This window comes from Dipodomys merriami, unplaced genomic scaffold (assembly GCF_024711535.1).
Source record: "Dipodomys merriami isolate MVZ:Mamm:240054 unplaced genomic scaffold, mDipMer1.0.p SCAF_10, whole genome shotgun sequence".
Lineage (NCBI taxonomy): Eukaryota > Metazoa > Chordata > Mammalia > Rodentia > Heteromyidae > Dipodomys > Dipodomys merriami.
The window spans coordinates 35,158,504-35,179,204 of record NW_027202271.1 but is presented as its reverse complement, the minus strand read 5'-3'; the positions used below and the strand labels follow the sequence as shown (position 1 = coordinate 35,179,204).

General features: G+C 37.7%; 1 protein-coding gene across 4 annotated transcripts in view; it reads right to left on the bottom strand.

Annotated features, from left to right (window-relative positions):
* Positions 1-20,701, bottom strand: part of Nav3 (neuron navigator 3) — a 660,839-nt gene that overhangs the window by 531,986 nt on the left and 108,152 nt on the right. The window contains exon 1 of one of the 4 annotated variants that reach the window (XM_069989125.1): positions 19,222-19,246. The exons of the other annotated variants lie outside the window; for them this stretch is intronic. The gene's annotated coding sequence lies outside the window, so the exon portion shown is untranslated. Of the gene's footprint in view, positions 1-19,221; positions 19,247-20,701 lie in introns of those variants that run through there. 4 annotated transcript variants of the gene reach the window in all.

Below are 20,701 nucleotides of genomic sequence, written 5' to 3'. Positions count from 1 at the left end.
TGCCCAAACTTGCCAACATATTTGTAGGGAAATTCTCTATCTGTTCATAGTTTTTTTGCTTATTTGCTTTTTGCTTTTATGCATGATTAAAAGTAACATGGATCCTGCTCTACTAATACTTGGCATGTTTCAACCATGTAGATTAGTACTCACACTATAAACCTAAACACCAAAGCATCTGTATCATTAAGAGGTCCATGTGTACACTTGATAAACTGTAAGACTATTCTTTCCAGAGTAATTCAAGAAGCAGAACTGCTAGTATCACCTGAAGAGGCACAAACATTACATCTTTAAATCAATACCTCACCAGATTCTCAAAAGAAAAGAGCAATGTTCTTATGTGTTCAACTACACATAAGAATCAACTGGGATTCCTTACATATGAATCAAAGCATAAAAGAAGTTACAAAAAGAATCATATTCTTCTAAGAGAAAAAAGATAGGCATTATATGTAGCAGTGGGAGACTTTTCTAATATCAATGTTTTCTTTTGTCCTTTTCATATAATTACTTATGGAAGGTATATCTAAAGAAGATTAGTCAGATTCCTTTTTCATAAAATAGGGACTGAGGATTACAATATCTTCACGATTGTCAGTCTCTCTGGGATTTTGTGGAGATTTTTTTATTCTATGTTTGGTTTTGTTTGTTGTTCATGCTTTGTTATTCTTCTCCCTAGAGTCTGGACATCTCAATGTGACAGTGCACCTATTGTTATTTTTGATAGATAGGTGTTTGTGAAGCTAGACGGACTCAAATTCACAGAATCTCATTCTTTTCTTAGCTGCTCTTGGCAATCACCAATCTTAGATTTTGCATGGAACTGAAGGGTCAAATAGCATGGAGGTAAAAATAGTTATTACATGAAAGATTGAGTGAACAGAAGCTGTAGCACTAACATGTGTTACTAAGCAACAGTAAATGTTTGTAAGCCTCTGTTTTTACAACAAGCTGAAAGGAAAAAATGCAGATAGTAGGAAATGATTAATTATCAGATATTTTCTGATTAAATGGTGCTTTGTTTCAAATTATTGCAATTACATGCCAAGACACATGTTGTCCTGCAATTAAGAGAGAACTGGACAAAACATTGATTTCATTATGGTTGCTGCACATTTGTATACAAAGCCAATTACCTCTTCCAGAGTCCATTTCCAGGCCTTAAAATAACTAGACATTACCACAGAGACAAGAGCAAAGGAAAACAAAGATTTTTCCAAATAACCAGGGCCACTTCCTCTCCATTTTTACTACAGTAACTGAAACACAGTAGAGCATTAAGAATGTACCTTTTGACTAAGCTCTTCCAAATGTTAACAACACACTGTGTGTGTGTGTGTGTGTGTGTGTGTGTGTGTGTGTGTGTGTGTGTGTTTGTGTGTGTGTGTGTGTGTGTGTGTGTGTGTGTGTGTGTCCTGGGCCTTGAACTCATGGCCTACATGCTGTCCCTAAGCTTTCTTGCTCAAGCCACAGCTCCACTTCCAGCTTTTGGGGAACTTAATTGGAGATAAGTCTCACAGCCTTTCCTGCCCAGGCTATCTTTGAACTGTGATCCTCAGATCTCACCTTTCACACTCCTGAGTCGCTAGGATTATAGGCAGAAGCCACAAACACCAGACTCAGTACACTTTGTCATAACCAAGGGTCCAGTGAGTCTTAGCTTTAGCATAAGCACTCACACAACAGTCAAGGAGACACAGCCTCGCACCACTGTAACCGTAGGTAAAGTGTAATGAAGTCACTGCTCCAAATCCCTTATGCATACCCAAACTTTCAAGTTGTTTGGCAGTAAGAATCATCTTCTTCACAAATGAGCAAAAAAGCCATATCCTTGCCCATGTAGATGAAATGCATGCGTTTAGATTAAATGCATATGCATACGCATTCAAACATCAATGCATAAGCTTTATGAAGTTATCTAAGCTTATAATAAAACCCTAAACTATCCATTCAAATTCAATTAAACATGCCCATGCTCAAATGTGTGTATGTTCTATGTCTGTATATTGTGTATATGCACATAATATATAAGGTACACAATATGTAAGTGAATACTTGTATGCATATATATCCTTATGTATATTGTATACTTTTATTTGTAAATATACATGCATTTGCACACATACATATACACAAGGAACTAGTGGTTCATGCTTATAATCAGAGCTATTCACAAGATGAGTTCTTAGAATCATGGTTAGCCAGCCCAGAAGAAAAACCCGCAGCATTCTTATCTCCAATTAACCAACCAAAAGCCAAAACAAGAACTGTGGCTCAAGTAGTAGAGCATCAGAAATGAGCAAGCCAAAAAGAAAAAAGAAAAAGAAATGAGCAAACCAAACAAACACATGAAAAAGAGAGAGCAAGAGGTCCTGAGGTCAAGCTCCATGCCTATACACGTGTGTGCACGCACACGCGCATGCACACACACACACACACACACACGGAACCTCATTTTTCTCTTTTTTACCACATTCCTATTTACAAGTCATCACTGTGATGATACTCATTTTACAATTGAGGAATCTGAGAATCATAAGGGCAGTGTTTTTCCTTAGTTTCATCATTGATCAAATGGAGATCATGACACTAACTACAGGATAGGATTAGGTAGAATAACTGAAAATAAAGTAGTGCTTGTTAAAGTTAGAACATTAGTGTTTGTAAAGGTGTAACTATACCTGAAACATAGTAGTGTGCTGTTGTTTTTGTAATTAACAAAAGCCTTGGCTGTAGAAAGTTGACCAACATCGCACAACTACCGTGCATATTATGCACTTACAAAACAGTTCTGCTCCTATCAGTCTCACACTGCCTCTCTAGAAACAAGGGAGTCCTTGTTGTAGGAAGAGATCATCAGATGAAGTATTTGTAGAATGCTTCCATGTTTGATAAGAGTATGATAGGCCATGATTAATTGCAGTGACACCATAGAAAGGAGCTCATTTCTGAGGTGAACAAGGCCCAGATTATTTAGAACTTGGTGGACCATAACCAGCTTCCTGAAATGCAGTTGAAAGCAAATTGGCAGTCAGAGCTTAGGGAGGGAGTAAAGAGCCTCGGGATAATGTGCTCCCTGCGGCTTGCTCACTTAGCACTTTATGCCATCACTGTGTTCTATTTGCTTAGTTTAGAAGTCAATAAAATTGTGCCTAGAGATGCTAAGTACACATAAAGTACAAAAACACAACACATCAAGAAAAAGAATTAATGAAATAAAAATAGCAATGCCATTTTTTCTGAACCCCTGGGTTTCAATCAAGGTCCAAAAGTACGCCGTGGATAACTTCGTGGATAGAAGTTTTATTCTAACATAAAATTCCTTTTAAGAATGCCTTAGCCACACATATTGTGGGTTGCAGCAGATCCTAGATGTGTCTCTAAACACAGCTCAATAGAGGTTCAGGAAACCCTGCTGTGTAGGACTGTTATGAAACTTGAGCTTAGGGAGGGGGGGAAAGGGAGCAAGGGGTATATTGGTGGGGGGGGCCGGATATGGGAAGGGACAGGAAGGGGAAACAAAAGAGGAAACAACAATGCTTGATAAGAAATGTACTCATTATCTTGCCTATGTAATTGTAACTCCTCTGTACGGTATTTTCATAATAATAATAAAAAAAGAAACTTGAGCTTCAATGTCAGCCCTTTTTCAGAAATTCCTTGTCATATACCATGTTAAAAAAAATCAACTCAAATAAGAGGTCTAAGTGAAAATCTGAAACTAGACAAAAACATAAATGAAAAGACTTAGTGATGATTTCCTCGATACTACACTAAAAGCTTAGACTACCGTGGTTATATAAGGCTTCCGCAAGCAAGGAAAGCAATGAACAAATATAAGGGCAGTCTACAGATTGGGAGTAAACATATGTCAATTCTATATAAGAGGGTACAATCCAAAATAAGAGTTCATAGCAGAAATAAACAACCATTTAAAAATTATAGGCAAAAGACCTGACTAGATATTTCTATGTATATACATATCATGAAATAGTTCAATAGTTCAATTTGCCACAACATTGAAGAACCTAGAAAACATTATGCTAAGGGAAATAAACTAAACACAGAAAAGTAATAATAGTATGGTGTGGTTTCCCAGTTCTGAGTTAGGAAGGGGAAGGAGAAGGAGAAAAGGAAGATCAAAACCTGACACAAGCCAGGCGCTGGTGGCTCACACCTGTAATCCTAGCTCAGGAGGCTGAGATCTGAGGATCACAGTTCAAAGCCAGCCAGAGCAGGAAAGTCCATGAGACTTTTATCTCCAATAAACCCCTAGAAAACCGGAAGTGTTGCTGTGGCTTAAGTGGTAGAGCGCTAGCCTTGAGCTGAAGAGCTGAGGGACAGCGCCCAGGCCCAGAGTTCAAGCCCCACAACCAAAAAAAAAAAAAAAAAACATAGAGAATAAAACAATGGTTAATACAAACATGAAGGAAGGGTGGGCAAAAAATGGTAAGGGGGCCGGGCGCTGGTGGCTCACGCCTGTAATCCTAGCTACTCAGGAGGCTGAGATCTGAGGATCGTGGTTCAAAGCCAGCCCGGGCAGTAGAGACCGTGAGACTCCTATCTCCAAAAAACCACCAGAAAACCGGAAGTGGCGCTGTAGCTCAAGTGGTAGAGCGCTCGACTTGAGCTGAAGAGCTGAGGGACAGCGCCCAGGCCCAGAGTTCAAGCCCCACGACCGACAAAAAAAATAAAAAATAAAAAAATGGTAAGGGGTTTGGGGAACAGGCAATATAAAAGATTATAACTTGGAAAGAAACTGAATTTACTAACAGAGGTAATAATTCTAATATCATAAGCCCTAACACTAAACATCTACCATATATATTTCAAAATTAATAGCCAAATTTTAAGCTTTCTAAAGTAAGGTTGGGAATGTAGACCAAGTGTTAGACCATTTCCGTTTCTTTCCCCCAAAGCAACAGTCCCATACCCAGAGGTTTACACGGACATAATCTTATTGTCCTATAAACCAGATTTAAGTATAACTGTAATCATCCACACATCATATTGAAGGAAAGCAATCTGTAAATCTCAAAAGTAAACTAGTCAATTGTTACAAAGAGCTTTTCCTCATCTTAACTGTCTGAAAAGGTAAAGGTATATGAATGGGAGTTTAGTTCCATCCTGGTTCAGTCTACTGCTGGTACTTCTGGATGTTTAGAAAGGAAATGCCCTACTTAACTTGCTACTGTCCTAGTTGTTTTTTATGTTTTTATGATTGGAGTGTGGAAGTTATTAAATTGCCTTGAGCTTAACAGAGTTGTAATGTACCTGATTATCCCTGAGGTTTAAAAGCAATAAGAAGGGCATTTATCCATTCTTTGTTTTGATAGCGTTGGGGAATTCAAAACCATCTTCATCAAGTGAATTGAAAATACATAGTAAAGAATAAGTAAAAATAATGACAAAGACCCAGTGAATGGGTCCAACTAACCAAGTCCATTACCTTCGTGTAAGAATTAAGTACCTCTAGTTAGGAGAATAAAGATAATGGCTGACCTATGAAACCAAAGCCTTGGGAGGTAACTGCTAAAAGCTTATTATATGGATATAGATAGATACATTAAATCATATTTGTGTGTTATCATCTCTTTCTCTCCCTCTCTCTCCCACTGTCCTACTAGAAAAAGCTCCCCGTTAAACAAAATCTCAAAGTCAAATATGAAGCCTCAAAGGAGACTTCAATGGGAAATCAATAGATACCAAAAAGAAGCAGCTTTGAATTCTTATGGCTCCCAAGTCATAAAATAGCTTCAAGAATTTCATGGTGCACATCTGGGGCATGGTGAACATGACACCATTCCACGCTGATCATGAACAATATTTGGTAACCACTAATGAAGTCTGTTATGATAAAAAGCGAGAAGAGTAAGTTCTTCACACTATTTCTGGGACACAGAGGATTCTAGCTTTTGTATCTATATGGAGCTCTGATGCTAAATACTGGCTGACAGAACAGGGAGAACAATCAGTTACATCACTGCCATATGTGACATCCATAGACATGATCCTATAGTTGCTCTCTTCACTACAGGCCCCTAGATAAGAGGATATAGTTCAAATTTACAAAGAGATAGCTGGATATGATGGTTCATGCCCACAATCCCAGCCCTTTTAAGGCAGTGGCAAGATGGCGGCAGTGTTAAGGCCGGTCTGGGATACATAAAATAAATTCCATGGAAGTGGCACTGTGTCTCAAAAGTGGTAGAGAGCCTTGAGTGAAAAAGCTTAGGGACAGAACTCAAGCCCTGAAGTCAAGCCCCACAAATGACCAAAATAAAAACACAAAAATAAATTCCAAAGAAGCTGTAGGTCATGAAAAGGAAATCTCAGGCAAACTTCTCAAATTTAAATTACATGTAATTATTAACATTATGACTGCGTTAAGATTCCTAGACAAATGAAAATGAGACAGGAAAGGTTATTATATTCCTAAGTAAGTGTTAGAAAATGAGCACTCATCAAGTCATAACTAATGTGCCAGTCACTTTCCATGCCTCCTAAATCACCATCTCATACCGATTTCACAACCACCACCCAAGCCTCACTACCCCCAGGAGGAGGCTGAGGGTGGGAGAAACGCTGCAAATACCCAAATAACCAGCCTGAGGAGGCCAAGCCTGTTTGTAACCAAGCAAGCATTGTCCAGAGCTCACACAGAAGGAAATGAACTCCTGCTATGTACCTCCCACACACTGTGCTGCTCAAATATATAGAGAAGAGTTTCTAACTTTGACCCAACTGGAGAAACTTTGGACAAGTGGGGAAATAATTGACATTTTGAAGGCTCAATAAACTACTACAAATAACAAGATAAAACCAAGAGTAGGTGAAATAGAAAAGAACACCCAGGCATGTGTGGTATGGTAGCTTCCTGGAACATTCCCATCCTTCTTTATCAAACTGAAAAGACCCAACTCCAACAAATCACTGTGAGGCCTTAGCCACATTGAAAGCCTTGAGGAACAACTGAAGAATTGAATCATCAAAGATCTTTGCTACATCCTGATTCTACAAAGGATTATTAAGCCTTCTAAGAAGCCTGGGGGGGGTCAGTTATAAGTTATATCACCTCGTGATTAATTGCTGTCTGCCCATTCAGTAGACTGCTGCTGATCTCAGAGAAGCAAATAGTACATGGTGTAGCCTCCAGAAGTTTCATTCTGTATCTCTTGGTGCTTCCTTACCTAAACCCACCTGCTTTTTGGGAGGGCTTGAACTCTGGACCTGGGCTCTTTTCTTGAGCCTCTTCAGCTAAGGAGAGTACTCTACCACTCGAACCACAGCTCCACTTCACCTTTTTTGAGTAATTTATTGGAGAAAAGAGTCTCATGGACTTTCCTGGCCCAGCTGACTTTGAATCATGATCCTCAAATCTCAACCTCCCGAGTAGCTAGGATTACAAGCATGGGCAACCAGTGCCCATATACTGCATTTTTATGTGGCGATTTTCTAGTAGAACTTCCTTGCTGGTCAACCCATCCAGACCACCTTGTTATTAGTCAGCTTTGGAGTATGAGAGATACATCCTCAAGGATTGACACTACCATCCTTTGCAGATCATTTAAAATGCATTAGCAAATACATTTCACAAGCACTTACCTAGCTACTATTTCCTAGGCATGTACTAGATGAGTGAAGGAATATAATGGTGAGCAAAATTACAGGCACTGACATCTATCATAAGACATACAATATGGCATTGACAAGCACTAATGAAATCACACACACACACACACACACACACACACACATACACACTAAATGTGTGATAAATAATATGGACAATACAGAATACCACAAAAGTGCAAGGCAGTAAAACCAGGATGATAAAGATAGGACAGGGTGCAGGGAGTCAGAGGAAGTTAATTACGCTGATATTGATGCAAAAAGCATTTTATATACAAGGCCTAATTTACACAGGTAAGTGATAAAAGGGAACATATGAATCAAAGGTCTTTAAAAAAAGATGAAGAATGAGAATTTTAAGGTAAGACAAACTGAAAAGATAAAGGCTAAGCAGAGTGGATATCTGTGTCCTAGCTACTCAGCAGGCTGAGAGAACTGAGGACTGAAATTCAAAGCCAGCCCAAGCAGAAAAATAGACTCTTCCCCAATTAACGAACAGTAAGACAGAAGCAGAGACATGGCTCAAGTGATAGAATGCTAGTCTTGATCAAAAACTCTTAAGCACCAATGTGAGGCTCAGAGTTCAAGAGTCATTGAAAGCTCACAAAAGGAAAAAAATAATAGACAAAAGCCAAATCACACAGAGACTTATAGATTCTGTTAAAAATGGGAAGGCACAGAAATGTTTAAGGTGTCTCAGTGCTTAATAGAAACACCAGCAGGTGGTCACAGAGTTCTCAGACAACTGCAGAAACCCATCTAAACTCAGGTTACCCTTACTTATTACATTGACACAACCTACTTGATGTTTATGCACAGCCTATAGATAGTTGTCCCTACCACAGGAGCCATCTAAATGTGCTATGAAATTTGTCCCTGATTTTAACTGAAATGCTCAGTGATACTGTCTGGACCTTGGAAGTTGTTGAGGTAAGCCTCAGCTCACTGCCATAGACTTACTTTGGTCCAAGGCAGAGATACCTAACCACCTTAATACATCCTGCTCTGCCTGGGTTGATGCCGGAAACCGAGTGAAAAGGCTAATCACACAGAGGCTAATAGCAACCAGTTTTTCTAAGATAGACGTTAATGTTTGTGGAATCTTCTCAGTTCACTGAGTTTAGAGAATCCTGGATGGCACATGGTGGTAACCCTGGGGGATGAAGTTAGCCTCATCATGCCACTTGGAATCCTACAGATAAAAGCCATAATTAAATACTGTATGAGACAAATTAAACAGATTTGGTCCAGCTTCTGCCAGCCAAATTAATTAGAGTGCCCAATGGAATGACATACTCAGGGGAAAATACTCCAGGAGCCAAGATGCTGTGAATATGAAGTGTGGATATGACTAGAAGACCATCTTCCATAAGTCCTTGGCACTTGCACATGTCTTGCAAGCAGAAGCAGTAACAGTCTTTGTTTTGAACTAACTTTTTTTCAAGGATGTTTGTGAAGAAATAGGCTGGGAAGATAGAAACATAACCTCTCACTAGAGCAAAGGGCAGGTTTGTTTACTGTCTAGTATAATAAAGATAATACTTACGTCCAAAGCAAAGGTCAAGAAGGTTTGCTTAGAATATATTAGAAAAAGTTTCCAAAATGTTGGCTGGAGTTGTTCTCTTCATTGTCATATTGTTAAGAAGGACCCAGATATCAACTGCAAATGCTAACACTCCTGATACTACTGTTCTAAATGATAAAATCCTTTGTGTCTCATCAGAAGTCTGTGTCTCTTGCCACCAAATACTTGAGAAAGAAATTCAAGGGACAGGGCCCAGGATCTGAGTTCAAGCCCCAAGACCAGCTCAAAAATTAACTAATAAAATAGAATGTAATAATTATTTATTTTTTGTCAGTTGTAGGGCTTGAGCTCAGGGCCTGGGTGTTGTCCCTGAGCATCTTTATGTTCAAGGCTAGCACTCTACCACTCGAACCATAGTACCATTTCTGGTTTTTTGAGTGGTTAATTAGAGATAATAATCTCACAGGGACTTTTCTGCTTGGGCTAACTTTGAATGTGATCCTCAGCTCTCAGTCTAGTGAGTGGTAGGATTACAGGAGTGAGCCACCTGCAAAAGATTTTCTTAAAACAAAACAAAAACATGCTGCATACCAGTGGCTCATCCTGTAATCCTACCTACCCAGGAGGCTGAGAGCTGAGGATCATGGTTCAAGTCAAACCTAAGGAAAGTTTGTGAGACTTATTTCCAACTAATCACAAAAAATTTCAGAAGTAGAGGTGTGCTCAAGTGGCTGAATACAAGCTTTGAAGATAGATAGATAGATAGATAGATAGATAGATAGATAGATAGATAGATAGATAGACAGACACACAGACAGACACACAGACAGACACACAGACAGACACACAGACAGATAGATATAGATATATACAAATATATGTTTGTATATATAGATATATATATCTATGTATAGCCAATGGAACCTTAATTTTCTTGCCACATGACTTGTAAGGTGAGATCTAATGTGAATTATTTTATGAGGGTGGAACCCTCATGAAGGAATTAATGTCACTCTCATGAACTCTCATGATAGGGAATTAGCCTGTAGAGGAAAGTGTTTAGTTAGAGAAGCAACTTGATCTTCCTTGGCTTTCTCTTGCTTTCTTGCTCAAATCCTCTTGTTCAGTTGCTATGGTAGAATGCTGTAAGAAGGTCTTTACCCACAGCCAGGTAGATGCTGCTAACAAGCTGTAGAACGTCTAAGCTGCTAGACACATACAAACTAAACTTCTTTATGAATTAGCCACCCTGTGGTATTCTGTAATAGCTAGACCACAAAAAGTCTAAGACAACTTTATCAACTTTCAATACATCTTTGCATACCTGCAGCCAAGAAGATGCTGATTAAATCTAATGCATCCAAATCTAGGCGCCATTTCAAAACGACTCAAGTGTGAGACTTGTAAAACACTACAAAGGATCAAGAAATGAGATTTTCTTAAAAACAAAAAGAGCAAATAACCATGGCAAAGAATCTACCCTTACAGAATAAACAGTTTTCTCTGGTCAAAGGTTACCAGTATGAGAGCTATTTAAAGGTAATGAATAACAACTAAGAACAAAAAAGAGAGGATAAATGGCACTGTAAGCTATCTAAAGCATTTGGGAAAAGAAACACACAGTATTATACCTTTTACAATGCATATCAGACATCAATATGTAGATGTCAGTTTCCTGCAGCCAGCATCTCAGAGTTAACTGATAAGAATGTCATCCAGCTGAAGAATTTCAAGTAGTGCAATGTTGATGGAGGAGAGAATCACATGAAATTAATATGGAGAGGCAAGTATGCAGGGGTCAGATCATAACAGGAACTGTAGTTTCCTATAGAGGCTAATCAGTTTCATTTTTATTTTGTACATCAGACATTTACATTTGGAAAACAGACTAAGTGCGCAACCTGAACACAAGGGGACTGTGATGACATTGTATGTGCTTGGGAGATAGATGCTGGTTGCAAATCTGTAATTGTCTTGAAACTCTCAAAGAGGTCCATGCATAAAGAAAGGTTATGAAATCTATGCGATTTATTTGGGTATTTCCCTCTAGGGATGCCTTGGAGATATGAGTCTGGCTCCTGTGATTTTGCAGCTGGTACACAATTATCTTTCCTTTAGGATCATGTAAGAGATTATGGGAGTAAAGTAGAAATAATGCAAATAGAACTTGCATGAAATCAGGCAACTCAGGAAGAGTGCCTGTTCAGTAAAACTAAACGGCCACAGGGTTCTTGCTATAATCATGTATAACCTAAATGTTTTGAGGAGCTGTATATATTTCAAATACTTAAGATACACTTACTCAGAGTAGTAGTATATGCATAGTAGTTTGCTGGATTAACTTCATTTAATAAGAAATCTGACTTGGTTTCATACTGACTGTCTTTCAGTTTGCAAATGATGTTAAGGATTTCTGGAGAAAAAAGTGTTAATCTCAGAAAAAAAGGATATACCGCTAAACTATGTATATGGGAAGACATAAGGAAATACTCTTAGCCAAATAACCCAACTATATTTGTATGATGGTAATATATCATGTAAGAAAACAACAATTTTGCAAAAGGGCAATATGCCAACAAAGAAGCTCACCATAACTAGCAATACAGAAAATAAAAAAGTGTTTAATTCCTAAAATGAGAAAAATATACTAATGTATATTAGAAATGGCAAATATTAACAAAAAAGTTGGCCAATTCTTCCACTGATGGTTATATGCAAAATTCTTGGTTAAAAAAAAAAAAAAAGAAAACTTAGCTAAGTGCCAGTGACTCACACCTATAATCCTAGCTACCCAGAAGGCTGAGATCTAAGTATCATGGTTGAAAGTCAACCCAGCAGGAAAGTCTGTGAGACTCTTACTTCCAATCAACTACTCAGAAAAAGCCAGAAGTGGGATGGGAAGGTGGCTCAGTGGTAAAGCGCTTGTTTTGCATGCCAGAGGCCCTGGGTTCGATTCCTCAGCACCACATAAGCAAAAGCCAGAAGTGGCGCTGTGGCTCAAGTGGTAGAGCGATAGCCTTGAGCTGAAGAGCTGAGGGACAGCACCCAGGCCCAGAGTTCAGGCCCCACAACCGAACTCAAAAAAAAAAAAAAAAAAAAAAAAAAAAACCAAAAAGCCAGAAGTGGCATTGTGACTCAAAGTGGTAGAGCAAAAAAAGCTCAGGGACAGAGCCCAGGCCCAGAATTCAAGCTCCAATACAGGCAAAACAAGCAAACAAACAAACAAACAAAACCTTTTGAAGAACAAAGTGTTAATGCACAGTAAAGTTGAAACTATTGGTATCCACAATAATAATGGCCTCTGAAAACTCTCCATATCATAGTACCTGAATGATAAAATTATATTAAATAGTAAAAAAGGACCTTTGCAATTGCCACTGAGTTATGGATTGGAGGTAAGATTGTTCAGATAAACCTAACAGAATAATAAGGATCCTTGATGACTGAGAGGGTGAGATCTAAGATGCTATGCCTCATCTGGGTCATAAGTCAAGGCATGCAGATCCCTTCTAAAGACCAAAATAGGCAAAGATATTATTAAATTATAGATGTTCAGACTGACTGCCTGGGCAAGATAGAGAGATTGAAATAATTTTAGAGTACTGAGCTCTATACATCCTGAGCATTTTTTTCTGATGAAAATCTTACTGAAACCATAGACCTATGGATACCATGAGTCTACTCTATGTAAAATAATAAGATTTGGTGGTGAGCATAAACTATTCTTGCTATTTCTTTCAATAATTGCAATTTCAACAGCTTCAAGTATAACATTCTGTAATAACTTTATTCCCCAGCGAAGACCCGATAACCTGTCCTTGGGAATATATCAGAGGATGATGCTATTTTCTCTTTTGCATATCAGAAATTAAGTAGAAAATACTAATAACGACCCCTAAAGCCAACTGCTATCATTCACAGAAAAGAATTCTGGAAAACACAAGTTTAAAAAGCTCTATAAAGGGAATTTACGGTTGTTTTTATTCACCTTATATTTCCTTGAATATATTTAGTCTTGAAAGGTATGAAGAACCTCTGCATGTATTATGTGGATCAATATTCACCTATGGAGAATCTAAACTGAGACCTGTTTTAAAGTATTATCTCACTTAAAGTAACATTCTCTACTGAATATTGAAACATTGTAAGATATTTTTTCTCCAACATAAACAAATGAGAATGATATTATGCTCCATTTTTTAACCTTTTTGCTATCTGACTTCATAAAATCCAGCTAGACTATTTTCCCTGAAGTTTTAAAAAACCAGTCTGCCCCCCCCATACATTTTTAAGATTTTTATACACCCAGAATATATTTGGGGACCTTGAAGACAACCCATAACAAACTTGAGACTCGTTAATTACAGAGAAATCCTTCAGATTCAAAGATTAAAGAAAGGTATACTCAAAAGGTAAATATATTAAGAATCAGCTAAAATTATCTGGCAATCTAAAGATAAAGGAAATTATAGACCATCAAAATGGTCATTTTCAGTCATGACATTCACATTCTTCAGCAGAAACAGATCGATTTATTATATTTCACCAAATCGAAAATGAAAAAATAAAGATGAAAAAAGTAAGCAATTAGCTCATGCTGGAAAATGAATACAGAAGAAGATATAGTAAAATTGCCATTCCCATAAGTGTTCCTTACTCAAAGGAAGTGAAGATTCATATAAGAAAATTCATATTTCCTATCAAAGTAGGTTGTTTCCTTTTTGTCAATGTTATGAGAATTGTTTGCCTGAAAACGTCTTCCTTGGGCCAGGTGACTTGGCTCTTGTTGATTATCATATTCTGGTAAGCCAGTATCAGCAAGTAAAGAAAGGAAAAATATAAAAAAGGAGTTTTTAAAACACCATAGACTGTGTGTTCATACAGAGGGTGTATATTTTGAGCTTGCTTGTGTATCCATCTGATTGCTCAAGACAGTATAGTTTTAGCTGCTTAAGCAGAGGGTATATGTTTTGAGATTACTTACTATTAATATTATTTTAAAGTCTTTTATATACCCTACCCTCTTCATATTAGCCAATCACAAGCAGATTGTGAGTCTCAGGTTGGCCAATTGGACCAGAGGAGTAGGGATAAAAAGGGAGCAGCCTGTCTGCTCAGAGTGCTTCCTTGCCAGATTTTTGGCTGATGGCCCACCCTTCTGCAGAAGTAAACTTTGCCTTTCTGAGTTCCTTTCAGTTTGGTGTCTTTATTCCTACATGACACTAACATCCCGAGCCATATCTAACAAGCATTGCAGAAATAAAAATACTCATTTCTTCATTTTCCCCTACTAGTTACCTCCTGTGGAAGAGAAAAAGCAGCCAAGGAAAGGAAAATCAGAATACCAAATCATTTGCAACTCTGTCAGAGAAGTTTTAATAACACTGAATTGGACACATTTTAGGGAATAATGATTTACCACAGTATGAATAGTTCAATTTAAATGTGTACTTGGTATCTAAATGAGTTTTTCTCACCTGGCACTCAATGAAAGTGTATATTAACTGTAACAGCAGCAATACCACCATTACCACCTCCTCCATGGTTAGTAGAGTATGGGGAGAATAAGAACAGTGATCTTGAGAACCATTAATAAAGAAGGGCTACCCAGGGGCTGGGAAGGTAGCTCAGTGGCAGAGTGCTTGCCTTGCATGCATGAAGCCCGGGGCTCAATTCTTCAGCACCATATAAGCTGAAAAAGCCAGAAGTGGTGCTGTGGCTCAAGTAGAAGAGTGCTAGCCTTAGCTGAAGAGCTGGGGAGCAGCGCCCAGGCTGAGTTCAGGCAAAAAGAAAAAAAGAGAGAGAGAGAGAGAGCTCCCCAGTTTCATCATCTTAGCATACACTTCAGAGTACCCAGCCAACATCCTCAGGGTCAAATCCAAATAACTACTATTATCAGTATAAAAGTGGCTGAGGCATATGGCTAACATAACTACCTGGGGCTTGTCAGAACTCTCCTGAAACATTAGGGCTGGGGGCAAGGAATTTTCCCATATCAATAGCTTTCTGTACTGGGAGACATTGAGCTATGTCTATACACTCACAGCAACTCCAGCATAGAAGGTCCTTGAATTAAATATAGTATCTCCCTGACAGAAAAATAAATACAATTACTTTTTTTTAACCCAACCATTTCCAAGTCAGTATAGCTATATTTTTGAATAGGATTTATTTAGCCTTTTAAAAAATATCAAGGGAAAAAATTAGCTAGAGAAAGTATTAGCAGTGGCAAAATTCAAGATGAAGCAACAGGCCATAGAAAAGCATAATTTGGGAATCATCCGTTAAACAAATTATTAAATTAGTAGGGCTGCTACATCTACACAAATTTTCCCATCACCATTTGGCTCCAGCATAGAAGGGGTCCCGTGTCTTATGGGAATCCACCACAGTTAATACAATTTTTCAACTTTCAGATTCATGTGTGGCTATCAACACTGTAAATTTAAATTCTGGAACAATGCCCAGAATTGCTTGTTAACTGAAAACCAAGCATATCTCTCAAAGAAAAAGGTCTCCTCCCTCCGTGGAGAATGCATCTTCTGCTTGACGATACTTTTGGCAGCATGCTGTTCCTATCTGTATCTTTCTAGTCTGTGTTACCAGTTCTGAAAAATGTGTGTGTCAAAGCACAATGGGTGGGCAGTTTTCTAAAATGCTTTCAAGAAAATATTTAATATGAGTCATTTTAATTTTAAACAAATACTTGGTAATTAGCTCCTCCAAGCAGGCTGAACTATATGACCTGTCACAGCAATGCAGGCCTATGGCCAAGAAGCTGCATTACCCAAGTGACAGAGGGCAGATTAAGTCAGAACTGAACACGTTTCAGATTTGAGAAAAGGCAAATGGGGCATTTACTGTCTATTACCGAACTCTCTCTATGGAGTTAGCATATTACACTATAATTAAACATGGTCATTCATATTTCCTAAATGAAATAGACATTATCTGGGAAAAGGATTACAAATAGCTTCATATTAGTGTGGGTTAGGTGTTACATTGAGATGTGAAAAAAAAATGTCACCTGAATTGAGATTCTAACCAGCTCAGAGAAAGGCAGTCAAGTGAGGAAGGAAACAAGGAAGAAGACAGACTGAGGGAAGATAGAAACAAGTTCAACTTTTCAAAGTGTAACCATCCAGAAAAGACTTGATTTTGAAGTTTAACCTATCCAATGAGCAAACAATAGAAAACAGAAGCATTCAAGTCACACAACCAGCCAGTGAGGGAAATTACAGAGAACTGAGACGAGTTCTATATATTGTCTGTCTGTCCTTTGTAAGAGACGAAATGACAACTGAAAGATGCTCAGGCCCCAATCAATAGAACTTGTGCCTATGGCAAAGAGGACTTTGAAGATGTAGTGCAGATTGCAAATCTTGTAACAGGACCATTTCCCTAGATCATCTAAGTGTGCCTAATATAACCAAAACAGTCCTTACAAGGTAAATAACTCTCTCAGGCTATAGTCAGAGATGTGGCAGAAAGGAAAACAAAGTGACATGAAGTGCAAGTGACTTGCTCACCTTTGCTGAGGGTGGAGTGGGCAGAATCCAGGGGAAGCCCCTGAAGGAAAATGATCTTGTAGCACAGACTGCCCAGGTTGTGACAGTAAAGGAACAACAACCCTTTCTCCCACAATTGCAAGGAAATTAATTCAGTGACAGAAAACATGAGCTCAGAAATGGGTTCATCTTCACATTCTCTAGAAACACCACAGTCTATCTAACACTGGCATCAGTCTTTGGGGATTATAATGAGAGCATCCAGACTTGTGATCCTGCATCTCAATTTCTGCCTTCAGGACTGTAATAAATGGGTGTGGTTTTAAGGCACTGAGTCTGTGGTCCTTTGTTACAGCAGCAACCGAAAACTAATGTGGCTGTCTGTGTGAAAGACATTGATAGTAATTATTTAAGTGTATGCCCAAGCTGAGATTAAATTGAAGATAGTCACAGGGAAAATTTAGCCTGACAGCCTTACAGGACAATTAAAATATTCTACTGAGTATCTACTATGTCCTGGCAGAGAGTGTGTGTGGACATTTTTATCAATCATTATTCTCATCAATCATGGTCAAAGCTCTACTTTTTCCATTAGTATATATTAATTGTGCAAAGGGGTGTCATTGTGATATTTTATGCATGGGCAGAATGAATTCACTTGGATCAGAGTCACCCCTCTATTTACTCTTTGCCATACTCTCTCTTTTAAAACAATTCACACTGATTTTATTATTCTGCTTTCAAACATGCATAGAGAAAGCTCCATTTTTCTGGTGCTTGTATGTTGCCATCAATATGAACTGCAACTTCATGATTTACACAAATTAGTTATAAAACTGAATACATGGGAGGAAAATGTCTTCACATAGTAAAAAGCAGTGAGTATATGTCACAGATAAATCAAAGCAGTCTAAGGGCAAATCTCTTCATCCAAACTGACATGTCTTATGAAACATTCCAACATCATTCAGCAGGTGATTAGATAGCACAATCTTATTTATGGAAGACAGCATGTGATTTAAACATGAGATGTTGACAGTTTAGAGCTTTATAACAAATTGTTTCATTTCCTAGTTTTTTTCATTTCATGAAGCTTATGAAATATACAGACTTACATAGATAATAATGGGACCTTTAATAATAATAGCCTTTCATTATCTTTATATGGTTTAAATAACATGGAACAAAATAATTGAAGTATAATTTTGTCTTCCAGGATTTCAGATCTTAGAACACAAGACCAAATGGAAAAATAAGTATTATAAACACTTCTGCTTGACTAAGGAAGGATCTGTCATAAATAAAGCAAGATAAATATTATTTTATAAATTGAGACTACATTCAAATTCAACATTTAACTTTTTACAGAAAATGACATAAATATACTTAACATTTTTGCATAGACATACTGATAAAAATTTCCAAAGATGATAGAAGTCAGGGAATTCAGTGCTTCATTGATGCATTAACTCTCTAAACATATTAAATCATTATTTGATAATACTAACCATGACCTTACTGCTTATATAAAGTTCAATTTTTTTCTTTTTGTGTCCAGTGCCATAAAATTCAGGAAAGACTTTTCAGCATTATTTTGACGAATATGTTCCCAGGCCTCTTGATAATTTTAAGACTTTTCTTTAAGCACATTTTGCGATAAATTCTCTTATAACAAACCTATACTTTGCATACCAAGTTTCAGTCTTTTCTGACCATATTCAAAGTAGCAATCAGCTTTGTAAAACCAGTTTTAAATGTATGTGTCTCCCTTCTTATGTGTGCCAAGTAAGTATGGGCCTATAAATATCTAACTCTATTCATTTGCTTTTTATCTAAGCATTAAATTATTCAAGTAGAGAATTAGATAAAAATAGTCAACCAACAAAATTAAATATAACCCTAACCATAAAATTCTGGGTATGTGTATTACTATCTCCAATATGTCCTCGGACTATGAGGATCAGTGTGTCAAGTAAAACATCCAACTTTAGCAATATATAATGGCAACTGAAGGATATTAAGTAGATGTATGTTCTTCACAGAAAAAGGACAGTGATAAAATTCAGGAACCTGCCCTATTTTAATAGCTGGTCTTAGAGTTAATTCTTAATTATCTCATAGTTGTTTGGGATTTACAATAAACTTCTTCTGAATATAAATAAATTTCTTCTGAGTTAACAGAAAATCAACAAAATCCTACCATCTGCAATAATTATCCAAGTCATTTCCAACTGCAGTTGTGGTTTTCTTGAATAAAACTCAAGCAAAAGATTTAAATATCTTCCTAAATGCTGGTCACATTCTTCTCTCTTAAGACTCTTGGGGTTCAAGCAACAAAATAAAAGTAGGTCAACATCTCTCTCTAAAATAAGCATTGGTCCAGAGGATGAATCTGGCTAGGCTTGCAAGAGAGCCTCAGAAAAGCTAGAATATTATTAATAAAAGATGATGATCTTCCTAGCCCTGGAGCTCATGAATGTGCCTCAGGATACAGATACTCTCTGCTACATGATTTTGAAAAGTAAAAACATAAATAAAATTTTGGAGACTGACCTTTTTCCAAGATTGAATTTGTTTGAAAACAATCCATAAGGTTTGATATTTTCTTGGCCTCAAGGTAGTTTGCAGCAGGAGCAAATATACATTTTTGCTTAGAATAAACAGAAGCTTGTCCCAGATAACTGGATACCTCTAAGGATTTTAAGGAGGAAGAAGTTTGCATCATGTTAATTCTGTCCTTTCCAAAGCCCACACTGAGGTTCTAAGCATTGCTTAGCACAGTGACATCTTAATTAATCCAATAATAACTTTCTAATAATAACCTGGCATCATCTGATACAAACCTTTTGTTTCCAAATAACCTCCCTTCAAACAACACATTTATACACACACACACACACACACACACACACACACACACACACACACACACACACACACACACATATTCCCCCATGAATATGTCTTAGAGGGAAATATATGTAACAGCACAGAAGAACGGAACTACTAGCTTTTTATTGCATGAATCTAAAAGGGAGAATGAAAATAAGCATTATGTAAGTGAGAAGAACCTGGAAAAACAATTGGAATATGTTTACCGAAGTAGCAGATAGATGGTTCACTTTCCAAATTTCATCATTTGCAGCCCATAGACTTGACAGTTGAGCAGGTAGCTTAAAGATAATACTGGGACTAGGGGTGTGAAAACTCACTGGCTGAAACTATTCAAAACTGAGAGTAGTCAGATAAATCCAAAGGGCTCGTGACCCTTGGCAGCAATCACATCTCATCATAGTGATGAATGTCCCATTGATGCTTTAGGGAGCATCGATCACTTCAGCACAGACTGCCCTTGCTATCAACCATCTCGTTGATTTATAGGCCTTGGCATCCCAATGGTGGCCTTTCAGCTCTTTTGGCTCTAACAGGAAGACTCCCAAGTCATTCAGGTGAAAGAAACTTTGATTTCATGTGCGATTGTATCTTTCTGGCAGCTGAATTCTAGTCATCTCAAACACCTACCAAACATCTGTCTATAGGGCATCAAAATCTTTCAAGATCCAGCTCTTCCTGGAAAGATGCTCTAAAATTTTAGTCTCTTATGTAGATAAAATTACAATTTGGAGCTTCATGCCCAAGGAACTTGCAAAAATGAAGTCTTTATAGACATCCATTTCTGACCCACTTATTTCTTAAAGCAAAGAAAGAAAGAGAAAGAGAGAGAGGAAGGAAGGAAGGAAGGAAGGAAGGAAGGAAGGAAGGAAGGAAGGAAGGAAGGAAGGAAGGAAGGAAGGAAGGAAGGATTGATTTAAGTGCTAACTTAAATCTACATTTGTTATCCTCCTAAATCTAGTCAAGGGTATCTGAGCCTTCACACTGACATTTGGGGCCAGATAATTTCTTGTTCTATAAAACTAACCTGTCAATCCTTAATGTCTAGGAATATTATCCTTAAAAACTAAATAGCACCAGTAGCACCACCTCACATCTTCCAGTCAAGGCAAGGAAAAGTATCACTATACATTGCCAAGAA